Source organism: Triticum dicoccoides, chromosome 2B (genome assembly GCF_002162155.2).
Source record: "Triticum dicoccoides isolate Atlit2015 ecotype Zavitan chromosome 2B, WEW_v2.0, whole genome shotgun sequence".
In the NCBI taxonomy this organism is placed as follows: Eukaryota; Viridiplantae; Streptophyta; class Magnoliopsida; order Poales; family Poaceae; genus Triticum; species Triticum dicoccoides.
The window spans coordinates 824,871,018-824,886,256 of record NC_041383.1 but is presented as its reverse complement, the minus strand read 5'-3'; the positions used below and the strand labels follow the sequence as shown (position 1 = coordinate 824,886,256).

General features: G+C 45.8%; 1 pseudogene; it reads right to left on the bottom strand.

Annotated features, from left to right (window-relative positions):
• Positions 1 to 2,690: 2,690 nt before the first annotated feature.
• Positions 2,691 to 5,897, bottom strand: LOC119266109 (annotated as a pseudogene).
• Positions 5,898 to 15,239: the final 9,342 nt, after the last annotated feature.

Genomic DNA, 15,239 nt, shown 5'->3' with positions numbered 1-15,239 from the left:
AGGAGGGACCCGCGTCGCCCCCAACGCGCGGAGGAGGAAGAGCAGGGCCCCGCCGCCGCCGGCGCCGGTCAGGCGAGCCCGGCCGTGCCCCCTGGCGGCGGCGAGGGAGGAAGGAGGAGGGGAGACCGGAGGCGGCGGGATCTGGGCGCCCGCCCCGGCCGCCTCGCGGGTGGCGGCGCGGGCGGGAGGGGGGAGGGGGGTATGTCTCCGATGATTATTTAAGTATGGCGCTGCACAAATGAAGCTGAATCTCCAGGTCACAAGAGTCTGTCAGTGTTGATGATCAAGATTAGGTCTATGGACAATGAGCAGGTTCAGTCAGTTTTCAGGTGCAGTGTATTGTCTGGAAGTGATTGATGCAACTCAAATGATGATTCATCGTCACTCTCTGTTTGTGTTGGTGGCGTGCCACTGCAAATTCTTTGCTTGGACGTCAGTTTGGCTGGTAATCTACTACATATACAGAGCAGAGCACGCCTGGTCTAGTAGAGTTTCTACTAGACAAATTGATTTCCTTGCAAGCAAGCATTTGATCCCCTTGATCATTCAAAGGAATCAAGCTTGCTACTGGAGCAGAGCATCACTCTGACTGCACTTATATATTAGGTTAGGGTCAGTAAGTAAAGAGAACCGCAACACGGGAATGGTACATTACTTGTATGGTCGCCATTTTAGAAAAGCTGCACGTGTTCTTCAGGATAGAACAAAACGGATTATTTCACAAGGAATATCGATTTGCTGTTGAAGGGAGAATCTCTACTCTACTAGCCCTTCATACTCCACATTTTTCAAAAATTGGGAGCTGGCTCAATGCTCTCTTTTTTCATCTATGTCTTACCGTGCTATTACTCTCGGTATTGTTTCCATCGCACGCAATATTATACTGTTGATATCGAGGATTTCGGTTTTGAGCACGCCACCAGCACGTACAGACAGTGATGGACACTTGAAGACACATTTCTCTTGCAGAGGACGGACGTGTTGTTCATGTATGGCTTTTCATGTATGAACATTAAGCAACAGCTGCTCTGCTGCACTAGACTCTGCTACTCTGGTGTTTGACAGACTCTGCTCTGCTCTATTCTTTTGCCCGGCTTGCCTATGATAGTATGTATTCCACAACACCAGGATCAACTGGCCAAAAAAATAATAATCACATTCTGGTTTCCTTTGGTTTGGTTTATTACCCTACGGCTGCAAATCATTTCCAGTTGCTCTATTTTTGCATTCTCAGTTCTTCAGAGTCAATATGGAGCTGGATATAATATTCTGGCATTTTCAATTGTCTGTTAAATGGTCATTTTGTTTCAGAAAATATCTCATGTAATAGCTGTTGGCATGTTGTACAATAGCCATCTCAGCTCTGTCTTCTTTTTTCTTTCTTTCTGTGTCAACCAAGTTGTGAGGAAAACATATTGTAAACGCTACAGAATCATTCTAGTGAGAGTTGAAGAGAAGAAATACTGGAACAGAAAGGAATACACCAAAATAGTGATGAATGAATCAATCAGTCAGTTGCACCAACCAGTTCCAGACCGCACCTCAAATGCCAAAAGACTTCATTGTTGAGACTAATCAAGATGAAGATGCGGACGCAGTACCCATCCATGCATGGTAAAACACATTCATGATCTTTAACATGCCAACTCTCTAATGTGGACACATCTTGCTTTCTACCAGCCATCAAACCACAGAGCTAAGAACATAAACCATACAAGAAGTCACAGATGCACCAAAACACATAAAATGCATACAGATACAACATGTCTTAGAGATGCAAATTGACTCTCCGTCGTTTTCATAAGTTACAACTAGATTATGAGTGTGCAAACTTGGAGCTGATAGTTATGGGATTGCAGATGGAATTATTGATGGTATAATAAAATTGCTAGTTAAAAGGGAGAGGCTCCTACGGAGAGATAGGTAGAAACAGTGACATGGAAGGCATGAAGCCTCCTTGTCCTCAGGTCTTCCAATTTTCCAAATGATGTCGCTATCGCTTCCTGCTCGCCTGTCATTGAAGAAGAAAACAAGGTCAGTAAAGCCTATGTGGCAAATTAAAAAAAGGGAGAGTTTCACGACACAACAGCACACAGTTTTCCAAAGAATGGAAATATTAACATATCAAATATTATATATATGAACTAAACATTGGAACTAACAAGAAGAAACAAGTTTTACAATACATGTAGGTGCCAGCGCACTTTAGTGATAACAATTTAACTTGGATTGGTAGTTTGCTACTGCATAATACATGAGTTATTTCTTGTGTATATGGAATTTCGAACAAGAGAGAATAAAAGGCTGGACATAAACAAGTGTTAGCCGACTTGACACGCAAGGTTAGCAAGTTTTTCAAAATGTCACATGTATGCAATTTGTGAACATGAAACATTTCTTTCAGGAAATATTAGCAGATCATGATTCCATACAGACTTTTCTTTCCGGAACAGAACATGGTTCTATACGGACCAAGCAGAAAAAAGATGGTTGTGTGCATCGATGATGTACAGGTCGGAGGTTTTAACCTCCTTGTCGAAACAATCAGTAAGTAAATCCAGCGTACTTCAAAGATAGCGGTTTAGGTTGGATTGCTAGTTTGCTACTGCATAACGCATCATGAATCTATCGAAAAAAATATAATTAAAAGCTGGATGGGAAATAAGTGTAAGCACAAATACCTTGGCTGGTCATCTATCGATCTGATCCGCTTCCTTTAACTTTGGGCATTTGTATATCTGAACCTTCTTTATATTTTTAACTGCCTCTGCTCCACCAAATGAAACTAGGTCTGGACATTCCGAAATCCTCAGTTCCTCAAGTGATGTAAGATTACCGCTCCAAATGTCACCTGGAATGGATGTTATACCCTGGCACCTACCAATGCTCAGCGAGACGAGGGATGTGAGGTTCTGTAGGCAGCTGGGAACATATGGAGAGATATCCCCGCAGCACTCCAATCTTAGACTTTGGAGATATGATGGCAACACCAGCCCCCTTTGCCAGTTGAGACTTGGGCAATTAGAAACCACGAGATGTTTCAGATGAGGAAAATTCACAAACCTTTCAACTGGCAGGAACAGTAAATCAGGACAAAATTCGACGCCAATTTTCTCAATAGCAGGTAGGTATTCTTGTGTTAGGATGCCATCAAGGGTTGACAATTTATCACAGAACTGAACTTGTAGGATAGTAAGGGATGGGAATGCTCTAATGCAGCTAGAGCCTCCAATAGATGTAAGAGATTTACACATAATTTTCAGCGTTTTTAAAGCTGGAAGACTCCACGTTTGTAGTTGTATGGACGTGGCAAACTCACATTGACAATGAAAGGAGGTGAGGGAGCAGCAGTCAATATTGCAAAAGAGACTAGAACGACACAAATGGAGCTCCTTGAGGGATGGCGATACCAATCTTTGGTGACAGATGTTCGGACAATCAACTATGCCCAGTTTTTCAAGGAAATGAAAACCCCCCAAAACTCTCAGTTGGTACAGATGCTAACATCTTGCAACCCATAATATTTATTTTCTTGATGCCAGGTACATAACTTGGTTGCAGAAAATCTTCTAGGCTTGATAAATTTTCGCACCCATCAATCCATAAGTTTGTCAAGGACAAGAAAGTACCAATTGCAGGTATCTTGTTCAGGTTTATGCTCTTCAGTCCAACACAACCCTTAAAATTGAGAGATGTTAAGCTTGGCAAGTTTTGTGGTTGAAACCAGCTTGGGAGCGAGACACCGACATAATTCTCGACGAACAGAGACTTGAGGCTGATAGGAGGTTGTAGAACTTCAAGCACTTCTATATCATTGTTGTGGATATAAAACTCGAGGGAGCGTAAAGCACCTCGCATCTTTAGTACCAACTTGTCAACATATTTCTTTTTCTTTAGTTCAGCTTCTGCTGCATGATCCTTAGTTACGATGCCAACACCAATATTAGCTACCTCCAAGTATCCACGAATTTGATTTAGATTCTTAATTGACCTAATACCTTGTCCCTCTTGATTGGCTGCATCAATAGTTAATCCGTTTGATTCAAATTTCTGTAAACTGGTCAACTTATCAAAGTCAGCGGGTAAGCTTTGTATCTTGCATTTCTTGGCATATAAAATCTGCATATTATATAGCCAACAGAAAGTTGAAGGGATCCTCTTCAAAGGACAAGCTCTAGAGATTTCAAGGTACCGAAGATGCTTCCAGTTACCAATACTATCCGGCTACACATTTGTGAAGACAAAAGAGATCACACGCATACGCGGTAGTTTAGCACACCAGTGATCCATTACAAAGCTTGTTCTTTTCCCTAAATTATTCTTGCAAATTAGGGTGCGTAGCTTCGTGTACTTGCATAGTATCAACAAGTTGGAATCATCAAATTCACTGCTAGGGAGTATGTATAGATGGCGAACATTCTGGGAAACTTTATGAAAGTCACTCGTATTTCGTAAGATGAAGCAGTCGTGCTCTGAAACTTTTTGTGCCATGTCATGCAGCAAGTCATGGATTACGTACCGACCATTAACCTTTTGAAAGAAGGACCGCGCCACAAGGTCTTCAAAATACTGATAGCAAATATCTTGAATGGGAACACCACCTTGAGGCTCCACAAAGCCTTCTGCTACCCAAATTTCAGCTAAGCATGCCTTCTCAAATTTGTAATCTTTGGGATACATGGCGCAGAATGCAAAGCATTGTTTAAATAATAGAATGGTAAATACATGTAGCTCAACCGAAGGGCAGGCAAAATCTCGGTTTCCTTTTGTTTCAACTCCCACAGTTCACTCTCAAGTATGGAACTCCAATGCGATGCTTGAAGGTCCATGCTTAACATGCGCCCTAGAGTTTTGGCGGCCAAAGGAGAACCCTTCAATTTAGGAAGTATTCTTCTTCCAATACACTCTAACTCAGGATCATTGCTAGAACCCTCAGATCCAAATGCACATAACTTGAAGAAATTCCAAAAGACATCGTCCTTTAGACCTTCAACTATAACAGGCTCCATTGTGTGCACCGCCTTGGTAACATTTGGACATCTAGTGGTGACTAACATCGCACTTCCCTCTTGGACACGTGTAAAAGGTGCACAAAACATCTCCCAACACCGCCCATTATCCTTCAAAGCATCATCCCACACATCATCAAGGACTATCAATAACCTTTTATTTTTCACGTGGTTATAAAGAGCAAGTTGAAGAGAATCCAAATGATCAATCTTTGGCCCCTTTCCAGTAGATGATTCTATGACCTCTTTAGTTAACCTCTTCTCATTGAAGTCATCTGAGACACAAATCCAAATTATTAGCTCGAAGTGAGACTTCACTCGTTGATGGTTGCAGATATGTTGGGCCAAAGTAGTCTTTCCAACGCCACCAATTCCAACTACCACCAAAACAGGAAGACTTGATATTTTTGGTTCAGCATTAACATGGTTGCTTGATGATGTGCTTGTTGATGCACTGATTGAACTAGTTGCCCTTTTGCGTTTTGGACGTGTAGGTACATTAAGAAACCCCAATACCTGTTTCAACTCCTTCTCACGACCAAATATCTTTGTTTCCTTTGACAACAAAGAGGTCGTCACTGGCCTAACTGATTTGGCAAAGTGATGTGTAACTTCACGAAGCCCCATACCCTTCATCTCACTCGAAAGGTAATTCAACCTCAATTGGACATCATTCAACTTGTTGAAGTTGCCATGAATGACCTTATCAAGGAAGTCAATGAAAGGAGATTGGATTGCATTGCCCTCCACTTGCACCTTCATCTCGTGCCATCTGAACTCATCAATAAGGTCCTCGGCCTCAGACACAGCATCCTTGAGACTCGGAAGGATCTTGGCCACATGCTCTTCATAGCTTCTCCACTCTGCTCCATTAATGAGGTGATACATTGCAGGAAGAGTGTCACAGAGATGTTGTACATCACTCTGTAATTGCAATACATGATCTTGGAGACTTTGCTCTTGTGAGCCACTCCATCGGGAGCGGAGAGATGAAATGGCAGATTTGGCCGACAGAAACAAACTGACACAATCATTGATGGCACTGATGATCCCGGTGGCAGACAAGCTCATGGTTGCAGGAGCGCAGAGATGGAATCTTTCTTCGTCCTGTGAGCAAACAGTGGACAGAATAAGGATTGTGGAAGTAATTGTTGCAGTCATAATATACAACAAGCCGGCTATTGTAGTAATTATTTTGTCGAGATCCGTTTCCACCCATGGCATTAGGCTCGGAGAAGCATCATGAATGATCTCCGGCACTTGCGGTGCAAATAGAATCATTTAGTTTCAATATGTCTTTGTAATTATTTGCAAACATTTTGTGCTTTGACAAGAAATCATGCACGTGGAATGCATGTTATACTCAATATATCTGGATGTCGTGACTTGAAATTGTTAGAGGAAGAAGGGATTCAACACACTTTGCATTAGCTCATAGGCTGGGTTTATATACAGTTACATGACCGCAGCCACGGCTAGATCGTGTGCCACTACTCTTGCCACTACGCCCACTACAGGCACTACCATGGTCTGGCCACAAACACAACCATACGCACACATGCGCGGGCAACACACGCACACACACACAGACTGTCTGCTGACAGAAATATACTCCCCCTGCCTGGGCAAGCCGCAGCGGCCACGTGGAGCCCCATCTGTTCCGGTTCCCGATCGAACCGGGACTAAAGGTATAGGGCTTTAGTTAGGACCCTTTAGTCCCGGTTCGGGAACCGGGACAAATAGCCCTCACGAACCGAGACGAATGGCCCTTTTTCTACTAGTGCAGTAAGAGTAGCGGTGCTAGTAGAAGCAGCAACGGAAATTGGCAAAACCGCCAAGCTTGATTCCATTCAGTGATCAAGGGAACCAAATGTCAGATTCGCTTTGTTGGCTTCTCCTTCCTTGGCGGCATCACCCTTAATCCTTTTCATGCTGCTTGTTGCATATAGGAGTATCATCTTAAATTATGCTCACCATAGCTGTATCAACTCAAATCTCCAGCTTGGATGCAACACCCAGGAGTATTTTTTTTTCCAAGATGGACATGGTCGTAAAAACAAACATATCAGGCCATGAATCAGGCCAACTCCGGCGACGCTCGACAGAGGTCAAAGTGGGCCAATTACAGGGAGTACAGGCCTCCTCATGACCGTCATACCGCAGCGTACTTCACGACAAGGACTGTGGTGGTGGAGGAGGAGGAACAAGAAGCGGTGGCCATGGAGGTGGAAGAAGAAGTTGCGGTGACGATGGTTGTAACGGCGCTAGAGCCAGGACACCTAAGCATGCCAATCGATCTAGACTCCGGCGAGGAAGAAGATACGGTGATGCAGCTCGAGGAGAAAAACAAGGGCAAGGGCACCGCCACTCCAAGCGCCTCGAGGGTTGCTGAGGCTAAGATTTATGACTACTGTGTAAGATTTACCTCCAATAATACCTCGTTCTCAATCCCGACCGGTAACCTCAAATCTAATCTATCGGTACTACGAACTCAAGATGATGTTATGATCACTCCTATAGCAATTTACACCATTCCCCATTTCCCTAACGCGGATCGAACCTAAACGCGGATCCAATTCGAATGAGTATGTGAGGAGGTGAAAAAAGTGCTTACCGCAATTGTCGTGCCGGAGGTGATGCTGCGGATGCCCTTGTAGGGGTCGGATGTGGCCTTGCTGTTCTCCGATCTGCTTCATGCCGCCGCCGCCGTCGGTGAGAGTGGGGATAGGGGAGAGGGATGAGGGAGCGGTGAGGGTAATAACTGCCGGCGCTTCGGGAAGCAATGTGGCTTCTAGAGCGTGGCTCAGCGCGTGTAGTCCCCGCCGCCCACGTGCATTGCGGGGGCCTGCCTCTGGAAAAAATGCCGATCCGAGCATTCCTAGCGAGACGGGCCCGTAGCTGCTTTAAAGTTCATGCGATGCAGGCCCAATAGTATATGCGGGCAACCAAACGGGCCACAAACTTCCCGCGTGGGCCTGGTCGAGGAAATTTCAGGCAACCAAACACGTCCTTGATGATCTCTGCAGCTCATCGGCATGCCGTCCATCTAGCAGATTCGTCTGAAAACTTGTAAACTTTTGGGTAAATAACCAATTTCATCTTTTGCTATTGACAATTAATATGGACTCCAACTCTTTTTTGTCTGGCAACCAACTATGCTATCTTGAAAAAGGAAAGAAAAACATAAATATGCAATGATAAGACAGCAACAAATATGTCTTGGAGACGCACAATGACAGACTCTTGTGCTATGAAATGAAAGACTGATGATGGATGCAGCACATGCATGCCACATGTCTTAGACAGGCTGGGCTGCCTATTCATTGTTCCTAATTGTTCAAACTAATCCCAACTGACTCTGCTTGCTTCTCTGCCTCAGTGAGTCTAATGATCTACCTTAGCTGCTAGTACCTCTGCTGCTGCTACACAGTGTAGTTCCTTGTGAATGATGTGTCATGAAGAACATGTGCAGCTTCTCATAGCAAGCAGCCTCAAGTCTGACACTAGCAAGACAAACTCATAGCAAGCAGCCTCAAGTCTGACACTAGCAAGACAAACTCATAGCAAGCAGTTTGAAACAACCACAATGCAAGAGAAACACAAAAGGCTACAGTAAACACAATGCAATGCAACTTTGGGTCTGTCTGAATCCTGCTGCAAACCAAATGCATATCTGTATTTACTGAGCTAAACCAAGTACACTAGCTTAGGCCGCGCTTGGTATGGATGTAATCTTATACAGGTGTATATAACTTACAGGTGTAAATCACCAGCTATTTCCAACCGGACACCTGTATTTTTTATACGAGTGTGTTTACAAGCAAAACGACATTCCAAACACGGCCTTAGGTAGCTCGGCTGCACACTGCAATAAATTCCTTTGGAAATAATCTACCCATCCTGGAAAACAAGTGCAGCTTTCTGCTTCTGTTAGCTTGGAAATAAACAATCATAATTATTGTGCTCTTCTCTTCTGTTTTAGTTCTGAATTAAACCTGTTAGTTAATCCAGAAACCGCACAAGGCAATAGTCAAGTGATAGATAATCTTGGTTGCAATCATCACAGCAGAGAATAAAATCTGAGCAAGAAGTGCAGACTAATGTGAAAAGAACTAAAAGGGCCACCTTTGTTTGTTGTGTTGCAATCTCAAAGGCAAAAACAAGATGCTGCAAACCAAACTGTTCCCTTAATTCGGAATCCTGTTACAGCATCTCTACTGTAGTAATGCAACATAATAAAGCTATGAAATCATTCCTCCTATTATTATGTTGCAACTATAATAAAGCTACATGAAAGTTGCATTACTACAGTATACATAATAAAGCTATCCATCATCATGGGATGGAAGGAATGAACCACGCCGGGGGCGGCCAGCTCCGGCGCCATCTGAGGCCCCCCGCCATCTCTGTTCTGCGGTCCTTGAGGCTGAACACCCTGATGCCATTCTCCTCGTCCTTGCGTGCATCCTTGCACGGCCGCAGATCATCCTCATCCTCGGTGTAGTAGTAGACGCAGTCGGCCTTGAGCTCCGGGTGCTCCATCGTGGACACCAGAGGGAACCGTTAACCGCGACCAACAATGCAGTGTTGCCGATGTCGTCTGTCTCCTCCCACCCCTCCCTACCGGCGTCGAGGACCTGCACCTTGAAGGAGGGCGACGTCCGTCGACCCGTGGTCTCCTTGAGCACGACCATCAACTGTCCCGCCGGCGCCACAACGAGGTACTTGCGATGGTCCGTATTGGCCGGCAGCAGCAGGCTCTGCGCAACCACCACGCTCGTGAACACGCCAGCGGCACTCTCCTCCCACGCCTCCACTTCGCCGGAGTAGGTGATTGAGTAGAACCTGCCGTCGTGGTGGACGGCATCCTCGACGCCGTTGCGCGAGTGCCACAGCCTCCACAAGCCGCCCTCCATTGTGGCAACCGGCTCAACCCCGTCGCGCGGGGGCGGCAGCCTCCACGCGCCGCCCCCCGCCGTGGCGAAGGCCGGAACGCCGTAATCCGGCCCCGTGATCAGCATGGCGACGTCCGCGGAGTCGGAGAGGACGACCTTGCGGTAGAGAAAGTGGCGCACCCTCTCGGTGGTGTATGTCATGGTGCCGTAGGGGTACGGCGGCGGGCCCCTGAGGAACCACTTGACGTCGACGGTGAAGTGGTGGCGCCCGGCGTGGGCGAATATGTGGGGGGTGGTGTCGATGGCCGGGAGCGCGCGGCGCTCGCCGGTGACCGGGTTGACGAGGCGCATCCGGGCCCGGTCGTCGGCGGTGACGAGCCACCCGCGGGAGGAGGAGGAGCCGAGGACGGAGTGGCCGGGCCCCGGGGCGCGCACTGCTGCGGCGCGGCGTTGGGCGAGGGAGAAGAGGGCGGCGGTCTCCGGGGCGTCGCCGGGCAGGAGGAGACAGGGCGCCTCCGGCTTGAATGCGTCCCGCGAGGTGCGGAAGACGGCGGCGAAGGTGAGGCGGTCGAGGAGGCTGAGGCGGGCGTGCATGTTGGCTAGCATATCCACGGGGAGGCTGGGGACGGGGGCCGGGGCCGGGGCGGCGACGGCGACGGCGGCGGCCTTCTTTCGGTGCCGCTTTCGCCCCATTGCTTATGGATCGGATCGGTTTGGGGATAAAAAATGAAGTTTTTATGAAGCCCTGGAGTAGTAGGCAGCATACCCCCCAGGCCATGTCGAAGTCGGATTAGGGCCGGGCTTAAGGGCCAGCTCTTTTGGGCAATTCTCTTAGAATTAACCTCCCTTCCCAGCTTTTTCTAAAATTGTCACTCTATATTTTTTTACAATTCCTAGCTAACAAGATCTTAACTAGCTAGGAATTGTAAAAAAAGATGAAGTGGCAATTCTGGGAGAAGTTGAGGAGGGGGTCAATTCTCGAAGAATTGTCCAAAAGAACTGGCCCTAACAAAGCCTGCTATGAAAATCAGAGCCCACCCTGCCCAGGTGTCAAAAACAAAATTTAAGAGTGTCATTCCTGGAAAATCCTATATGCCGCTCGTTGCGTCAAACTGCCGGCGCTTCGCACAGGCGAGCGACCGAGCAGCGACGCAACGGGCCGGCCCGTTTAACCGTTCCAGCCCTCCCGGTTTTGGGAACCTCTAGAAGGTTCCCAGCTGGGTTTTTCCGGTTTTGGGAACCTTCTAGAAGGTTCTTGAACCGGTTTTTTATTTTCCTTTCTTTTTCTATTTCTGTTTCTTTTACTTTTCTTTTTTTCTTTTTTGTTTTTCAAGTTTATGTTTTCTCTTTCAAAAAAATGTTCCCGCTTTTACAAAAATGTTCAAAATTTTGAAAAAAATTCGTGAACAAGTTTGTCCAAAAAATGTTCTTTTCATTCATAAATTTGTTCTCAAGATTCAAAAAATGTTCATGCTTTAAGAAATTGTCCAAATTTGTTCTTTGTTTCAAAATTTGTTCTCAGGATTCAAAAAATGTTCGTACTTTTAGAAAATATTTATGTTCAAATTTTGTTCTCAATTTGAAAATTTTGTTCTCTAAATTCAAAAAATGTTCGGGATTTAAAATTTTTGTTCAAAAAATGTTCTTTTCATTCATAAATTTGTTCTCAAGATTCAAAAAATGTTCATGCTTTAAGAAATTGTCCAAATTTGTTCTCAAGATTCAAAAAATGTTCGTACTTTTAGAAAATATTTATGTTCAAATTTTGATCTCAATTTGAAAATTTTGTTCTCTAAATTCAAAAAATGTTCGGGATTTTAATTTTTGTTCAAAATTAAAAAAAATCAGAAAATTTTCAAACTTTGGTCGTTTTTGTTCGTAATTTCTTAATTTGGTCCATAATTGAAAAACGTGTTCGAAAGGAATTTTGTTCGTAATTGCTTCACCAAACTTCAGGTTTCGCTACTCCTTTTAGTTCTTTACAAATCCGGCACTACAAGTTTGTCAATAACTATTGTTTGTCGCACTGGCGAAGGTTGTCTCCTGCATAGTAGGAGATCAACGGATCGACTCCCGGTTCTAGCATCTGCTTAATTTTTTTGCGCATTTCTCTGCCCGATAGCTCGCTTCAGTTCAGCCACAATGGGCCAGCCCAGTTCAGCCGCACCCTGTGCGAAGCGGCCGCAATTTGCCGCAGAACGCGGCGAATAGGAGCTCCCGTCATTCCTATCTAATTTAATCAGTCACCCCTCAAAAAAATCTAATTTAATCATTGTCTCAAAAAGATTGTGTACCTAATTTCTGAGAAATATCAATTTTCCCCACCCATTTCAACTTTTCATGGGCCTGAAAAAATTAACCGCAATGCCTGATTAGGATGTCAAGTTTTTGCGCTCGGCCCATTGGTTTAAGCTTTCATGCGTAGGTTTCTCTCTGGGCCATCTTCCACAATTTTTGGCAGGTGGTTTTGTGGACATATGTTTCTAGTCATTGATGTCTGCCTCAGGGCAGCCGTGAGCAAAAAGCGCAATCAGGTTACCCCGGGATCGACTCCCAGTTCTAGCATCTGCTTAATTTTTTTTGCGCATTTCTCTGCCTGATAGCTTGCTTCAGTTCAGCCGCAATGGGCCAGCCCAGTTCAGCCGCACCCTGTGCGAAGCGGCCGCAATTTGCCGCAGAACGCGGCGAATAGGAGCTCCCGTCATTCCTATCTAATTTAATCAGTCACCCCTCAAAAAAAAATCTAATTTAATCATTGTCTCAAAAAGATTGTGTACCTAATTTCTGAGAAATATCAATTTTCCCCACCCATTTCAACTTTTCATGGGCCTGAAAAAAATTAACCGCAAAGCCTGATTAGGATGTCAAGCTTTTGCGCTCGGCCCATTGGGTCTTTCATGCGTAGGTTTCTCTCTGGGCCATCTTCCACAATTTTTGGCAGGTGGTTTTGTGGACATATGTTTCTAGTCATTGATGTCTGCCTCAGGGCAGCCGTGAGCAAAAAGCGCAATCAGGTTACCCCGGGCCTCTCCCAAGTCCATGTGTCGGGCGAACTTTAGGAGTCGAGTCATAGCCGTGCACCATGACAAGGCCTAGTTGCGTGTCGCCCCTAGAGGCACCGCATGGCGGGGAGCCCCATTGGGACAAGCCTAGGGCCGCACAAGCCAGCTTCACCGCCATGCCGAAGAGCGCTACCTCAGTGGTGGTCAGAGGACCAGAGTTATTGCAAGCTCTTCCACGCCGCGAGGAGCAGTGAGGTCGGAGCGGGCATTGCCATCCAATGAGGAGCGGTGATGTAGGCACTGCAGGTGATTTGCCATCGCGTCGGACGCTGCCTCTGCACGGCAGAGGTGGTGGTAGGCTATGTCATGGACTTGCGCTTGCCAGCGAGGAGACGGGGAGAGTTATGAAGCTAACATGTGGGCCTATGGGCCTATAATGAGGTTGGGGTCCACTATGGTGTTCAATGTTTCATATTTGCGAAAACCATTCCACTTTTTATATATGTAGTGTTTCCTCTAGTTTTGAAATTTTTAGGGGGTTAATACACCTTTTTATCAAAAACTATTTAAATTTATTATAAAAGGAAGTCGTGGATGTTGGCTAGCATATCCACGGGCAGGCCGACGATAGGGGCGGCAGCAGCCTTCTTTCGGTGTCGCTTTTGCCCCATTGCTACGGATCGCATTGATTTGGGCATTTTTTTAGCAGACAGGGCAGATTTGGGGAGGAAAAATCATCATTGGCAAATTTATGACAAAATCAAGATAGTCATACATGTGCTGTTGTAGAAGTGCTTTCGTCAAGGGTGACCGACACGTGACATCCACCGTAACGGAATGTAGTTAAGCTATCGGGTCCGCTTTGGATCCGATAACCCGTTAACAGCCCCGACCAATGGGGATTTTCCACGTGTAAAATCATCATTGGCTGGAGGAAACACGTGTTGGCTCACCGTTGGGACAGATGTCATCCACTCATTGGACCCAAAGCGCCTATGATACGTCGACACGTGGCACGGCCCAATAGAGGCCCATTCATGTGGAAAGGCCAGCCCGTTTGACTTGGTCAAAAGGTGGCGGGCCAGCCCACGGCAAGCCTGTTAACGGCTTGTTCGCATATAGCCCATTTACAGCCCGCTAACCCAGGGCCCGTTTACGACCTATCCGAATTAGGCCCAGTATCATCATTTGGGCCGTCCAATATAATTCTAGCTCGTTTTAACTTCCGGCCCATGTATGGCCCATGACGTCTTTCGGCCATACGAGACCCTTAGTAACTCTCAACCCATTAACGGCCCGTGGTATAACTGGCCCGTAATAAACAGTGTATCACATTATACCCATTAACGACACGTGGTGAAACTGGCCTGTAATGAACAGTGTATCACTTTATACCCATTAACGGTCCATTATTTCGTTGGTCCGTTTCCAGCCCATGTTATCATTCGGCCTTCTCAGAGCCCATTTATTTTTGGGCTCATTTTCAGCATTCGTTTACTTACGACCCGTTACTGTCATTTTCTGCTTGTGGGCCAAATTCAGCCCGTGGTTACAGTCGGCCCGTTTGTGGCCCGTTAATACGTTGGATAGTTTTCATAGCGTCATTAAATACGGCCGATTAACGACGGCCCGTTATGGTCGGCCCATGAACGGACGATTTCAACTCTAACCCATTTACGGCCATAATGTGGTCTATTATTGGCCCATGTTTGGCCAACCGATCATACGGCCCGGAGAAGGCCCATTGATGATATGGCCCGTAGAAAGCCCATTGTGTCTACGTCCCGTATAAGGCCCATTGTTTCTACGCCCCATAGAAGGCCCATTGTTTCTACATCCCGTAGGAGGCCCATGTTAACTACAGTAAATATGTAGCCCATGGTTATTGTGGCCTAGTTTTAAAAATACGTTATTGCGGCCACTAGCAAACCGCGGAAAAAGAACTGCACTGACTATAAGAAAAAACAAATAAACAAGACAATAAGGAAATAAATAAGCAAACAACTTATGCTAGCCACGGCTATTACACATATTACATCCACTGGGCATCAAAGTTCGTCACCGGTGCAAATATAGGGAACAAAGCAGCATATAAACGCCGCAGCAAAACAAGTCCAGAACTGAAACCACTTCAGAAGAGCTCAAGAAACAATATCCTGGGTACCCATAATGCTGGCAAGATGCTTAGAAAGCTTATTAACTTTCTCTTGTTTGGCGCTTAAATCCTCCAGCACTTGTTGTTGCACCAGAAAGTATGCATCTGAATTTTGCAGGGACTTCCTCAGTCCTTCGGCTTCATGTCGCATAACATCTGATCGATGTCTTTCAACTTG